We start from the raw sequence: 5,823 nt of genomic DNA on the forward strand, positions 1-5,823 counted from the left end.
TGTGATGTTCCCAAACCGTCTTCTAAAAAAAAAAAAAGAGGACCTGAGAACAGAAGACCTGGGTTCCAGAAGACCTGGGTTCACATCTAGTTTTACTTCTCCCTGGTCACATGACTGTGAGCATATCCTTTCCAATGTCAATTTCTCTTCTATAAATTGTCTGTGTCACAGACTTATTGGGATAGATGCAATAATAGACTTGAAAGACTTTGAAAATTAAAGCTCTAATCAGTTATGACTTTGTCAGTAATAATGTAGAATAATAACTAAAGTATTTGAAATTTATTTTGTTGAAGAATATACTTCTTTTTGGCTAGCGGGCACATGTGCTCACCAGAGAGAAAAAAAAGAGAGAAAAGGGGGAAAAAACACCCCCTAATGGGGCACAGTTATGCCACAATCCCTTCTCCATTTCTTTATCCTGTTGAAATTTGGGGCATCTATGCATATGTGCCTAACAGTGTTTTTCATTCTGCTAGGGCTACTATTTGAGCTATACTGCCAGTCAGTTAGAATCTGGCTTCCTTAACTACCAGGTCATGGGACAGGTCTAAGGAGTATTCTTTATTTGAGGGGAAAAACAAAAACAAAAACCAACTTCATTCCCTTTTCCTAATTGTATTTCTGTGTTCTTTTAATGGAAATTGATCTGTTTGGATATTGTACCCTGGAGCTACAATCTATAGAAACTAATAGTTGATGCCAGAGTAGATATTATTCGGCCATATTAGACTTTAAAAAACAGTAGTTTCACAGCTTTCAACTTAATATATGGAGGGGACTTTAAAAAGTTCGTGAAAAATGGAATTAAAGTACGAGTTTATTTTGCAAAATTTTGAAATTCATCCATGTTTTTTTTCTCTTATTTATTTAATTAATTTGTTAGAGAGTGCATGCTTTCACTGGAGAGAGAGAGAAAGAAAGAGAGAGAAAATGAGAAAGCAGCCCCTATGGTGGATGACCATGCTGTAATCCCTTCTTCATTTCTTATTTTGGTATTTAGGGCATGCATGTGTACCTGGTGTGTTTTCCAACCTGCCAGTTCTGGGCATGTTTTTCAACTTAGCCTTGTAGTTGGCCTCGTGGGATCCAGCCATCTTAACCACCATGCCACCTGCCAACCCCATAGTTTTATTATAAGATGCATTTTTCCGTGAACTTTATGGAGGCCCCCTTTCCCTCTTGTGTATTTCACAGGTCACAGTTTAAGGTAAGAGTGGAAATAGAACTTGGAGCAAGGGTTATATAACACTGGGAGAAAAGACTATCTTATTGGCGCAGTAGAAAAAGAGGAAGACATTTTGACCAGGGTTTGTGGTGGAGTAAGAAGAGAACATAAGAGAACAAAATAATGAGTTTATTTTAATTTTGAGTTTTTCTTCTTTCCTTTAAATCAAGGGTCAGTGAACTTGTTTCAGAAAGGTCTAAATAGTAAATATTCTATAGGCTTTATGGGCCATAGGCCTGTGTAGCAACTATTAATATTAAACAGCCATTGTAGCATGAAAGCAGCCATACACAATATGTATGAATGAGCATGACTGTGTTCCAATAAAACTTTATTTTGCAGAGTTCAGCTTTGCCTATTAGCAGTGCTTTGCTGACCATAGATTTAAAAATTCAGTTTGCAGAGCCTTTTTTTTTTTTTTTAAGCTCAGGGGAGACAGCTTAGATCAGATCAGACCTCAAGTCTCTATTCCCAGTCTTTCCCTGATACTTTATTACCAATAAAAGTTTATTTACACTTTATTTGACCCACAGGCCCAAACTACGTTCACAGAAAAACTGAAACATTATTTGCCTTTTTTTCACTGTATCAATATTTGCAATGATGGTGTAAAAGTAATGGTGATTTAAACTGCTACACCCTGAATACAAATACAAATACCATGGAACCAAACTGTGCTGGTAGGCATGTTATTCTCTACCATGCATGCTCTCATAGTGGTATTTGTTTTTGTTTTTGAAGCTTATTTCACTTAATATTCTTGGTGAGGCAGTAAAAATTCTTAATGTTACTGTTTTTGACCTCTTATAACACATCTTTTTAGTAATCTGTTCTAAGAAAAGTTCACCTAAGGCAGCTCTACTGTGTGCCAAGGTATGAGATATGATGATTGCGACAGGAAAAAGTACTTGTGCAGTTGTTTGAGTTACAAGCTAAACGGGCCACTTTTTCTTGCAACATCATTTTTACTTGAAAGAATGACTCTAGACTGAATTTTTTTAGACCATTTGGGTATTTAACAGACTTTTTTTCAAAAATGAAGTCTTGTCACTTCAAAGAAGACAATTAGTATTATTGGGATTGACAGATTTTCAGGAGAAAATTAGAATTATAAAAACTGGTATCCACTTCCATGAGTTTGATAGTTTTCAGTACTTAAAAATTTTTCTGATAACGTTGGGGGTAAGATTAATGAGTATGATCTTTTTAAAAAATATTTATTTAATTGTATTTATCATTGTTATTATTTTTTAAAAATTTGGTCAGAGAGCGATAGAGCGAGAGGGAAAGTGAGAAAGTAAGCTGCTAGGTCCAGGACTCAAACCACAGTCAACCATATGGGAGTCTAGTACCTCTACCACCACACTACCTTCTGGCCTCCCTGAGTGTGATTTTTTAATATCCTGTAATTAAATATGGCAACATTTAGAAAGTTTGCATAAACTCATTGAACCAATTTTTTTAAATGACCAATTTGTGAAGTCTCTAAATCATGAATAAATAAAAATCCATTCAAAGTGGGTTTTAATGTAATATAATATAAAAAGTTTACTGATAGTTTTTAAATTCCATATTATAAGAAACTCCATTTGTCAATTTTGATATAAAATCAAAAAAGATTCACAGTTGTCTATACAAAGCTTTTAAAATGTTTCTCCCTTTTATATGTATCCGTAAGAGGAGAAATTTTGATCATATATTTCAACCAAAACAATATCAAAACAGATTAAATGCAGAAGCAGATCTGAGAGTCTAGCTGTCTTCTATTAATCTAGACATTCAAGAGATTTGCAGGGACAGCTTTGTGGCTTAATAGTTAAGGGAACTGAATCCCACATGACTGACCGCAGTTCAAATACCTGCCCTGGCAGCTTGAAAACCACATGCGTGTGTGAGGAGGCCCCAAATCCCAGTAGGATGGAGAATGGAAGTAGAGAGATTGCTGCATAACCATACCCCATAGGGCGATGGTTTCTCCCTTTCTCTCTGGAGGTCACACACATCCTTTGATGGTTAAAATAATAATAATATTTTACAAAAAAAAAGATGATTGCAAAAATCTACAGTCATGTATATTTTTGTTTTGGAGAAAGCTTGTTTTTTTTTCCTAGTTTTGTTTGTTTGTTTGTTTTGAGAGAGATTTTTGCTGCAGGGCTCATGTGCTCAACAGAGAGACAGAAGACAGAAAGCAAGAAATCACCCCCTGAGGGGATGGCCACACCGCAGTCCCTTTTCCCCCATTCTCCTCTTGGGATTTGGGGCACACACACATGCCCAGCGAGAGTTTTCAGCCACCAAGTCTGGACTCAAACTGTGGTCGACTATGTGAGTGTCCAGTGATGTAACCATTATGCCGTCTGCTGGTCCCAAGAGTTTTTGTTGTTGTTGTTGTTTTTAGTTTAGTTTTTTCTTTCATGAATCAGAAGGTAGCACTCCAATAAGGTCTTGATGCTGCAACACACCATAGTCTCAACGAGTTCTCGATCATGGCACACACGTTCCTGTCATACTCAAGGAGGTTTTAGCTGTGAGCTTGAAACCTTCCTGTATAGGTCGGCCTTATAGAGCATCACAATCCACCCCTGGAAAAATAGTTATTTTTGTTAAAATATCTTTTTTTATAAAGGGCTTAATACTGTTATTTTTAAATGAGTTAATATATTTTAAATTTTTCTCAGTTTTAATTTATTTTTAAAGAATTATTTATTTAATTTTATTTATTATTATTATTTATTATTTTTAAAACTTTGCTATAAGGCACATGAACTCACTAGAGAGAGAAAGTGAGAAAACTAGGTCCGGATCTCATACTGTGGTTGACCATGTGAGAGTCAGCGTCTTAATCACCACACAACCTATTGGCCCCATAGTTTTCATATTTTTTTCTTTTTTTCTTTGGAGAAGTTTTTGCTTGCCAGAAAGACAGAGAGAGAGAGACAAAAAGTGAGAAATCACCCCCTGGGGGGATGGCCATGCCACAATCCCTTCCCCTTCATTGTCCTCTCGGGTTCTTAGGCGTGCATGCACACGTGCCTGGCGTGTGTTTAAGCCACCAGGTTCAGGACTCGAAGTGTGGTCAACTACATGGGAGTCCAGCGACGTAGCCATTATGCCATCTGCTGGTCCTCCCACAGTTTTAATTTCTTATATGATAAATATTTGTAGATATAGTACACATAAAAATTCTTTGGGTACTCAGTAATTTTTGCATTTTTTGCCAGAGTAAGTTGCTCACCAGAGAGAGACCAAGAGGGGGTAGAGGGAGAAGATACACAATCTTTTCTCTTCCATTTTCCCATTCTGTCATGATTTTGAGCACTCACACACATGCACCTGGCATGATTTTCCACCACTAGAGCCAAAAATCAAACTACACACTGGGCCATGTTGGATCCAGTTTTCTTAACCTTAGGAAGGAATCCTGAGGCCAAAACATCTGAAAATGTTTGGTCATTTGAAAATTGGGGAACTTTACTTATAGAGTTGTTGGAAGTAAATAAAAAGCCTTTTTCAAATACAGAACTCATTATTGAGTAAGAAATGACCGAATTATCTTTTCCTTACACAACATAACAGCAGATTACTTAAATATAAACGTGGAATAATAATATTCCCTACTTCTTGGGGGTAGTTGTTAGGCTACAGAAATTAAATCGGCACTTAATTATTGCTTAATGATAGATGCTATCATTGTTGTTGTTATTATTATTATTATTATTTTGACTCTTTGGTGACTTTTGAGGTTGAATATTTTTGTTATTCTCCAGCAAGGCTGAATTCACATGTTTTTATGGTATATTACTTTCTCCCCTTTTTTTGCAACAGTACCAGCAGATGTAGCATCACCTGAAAGTGGCAGTAAGTGTAGATGCATTGAATTGCTTCAGTTCTGGGAATGGTGTTGAGTGTTTGCTCTGTCTCCAGGATATGGGACATAGAGTAACTGTGGGGAATTAGCTGGTCTAGGTCTAAAGATGCTTTGAGCTGGGTTTCATTCATTGCTTGGGCTCTAATATTTGACTATTACTTTTTGCATTCTTTCTTGTGAAGCACTTTGCCAAGGTACTTATTTGTAAGGTAATATCTTCAGATTCACAGGTACCTTGCAGACTCTCCAAACTTTGTGTGATCATTTCTGCTGATGCCACTTGAAGGTGCATGAAAACATCTTTTCTAGGGAACCAGCAGCGTAATGGCTATGTCGCTGGACTCCCACGTAGTCGACCGCGGTTCGCGTCCCGGACCCGGTGGCTTAAAACTCACGCCGGGCGCCTGTGTGTGTGTGCCCAAGATCCTGAGAGGAGAATGGAGGAGAAATTATTGAGGCAAGACCATCCCCCCCCGGGGTGTGATTTCTCACTTTCTGTCTCTATGTCTCTCTCTGTCTGTCTGGCAAGCACACATGCCCTATAGTGAAAAACCTCTCCAAAAAAAAAAAATAAACATCTTTTCTAAAACTGGAGTTAAAAGCAACTTACTGTGCTCAGTAAGGACCACTGGCTTTTAGATCCCCCACTTAGTCTTATCTTCTAGAAACTTCAAAAGATTTATTAGGAGAGCAGTCTGGAACATTTTTGTTGTACTTGTTTTCGTAT

At 37.2% G+C, this 5,823-nt stretch overlaps 1 protein-coding gene across 2 annotated transcripts in view; it reads left to right on the plus strand.

The window, feature by feature from the left end:
* The window catches only part of VPS39 (VPS39 subunit of HOPS complex), a 55,416-nt gene that overhangs the window by 16,348 nt on the left and 33,245 nt on the right, over positions 1 to 5,823 (plus strand). The gene's annotated exons all lie outside the window — the stretch shown is intronic.

This window comes from Tupaia chinensis, unplaced genomic scaffold, assembly GCF_000334495.1.
Source record: "Tupaia chinensis unplaced genomic scaffold, TupChi_1.0 Scaffold000605_1, whole genome shotgun sequence".
NCBI lineage: Eukaryota > Metazoa > Chordata > Mammalia > Scandentia > Tupaiidae > Tupaia > Tupaia belangeri.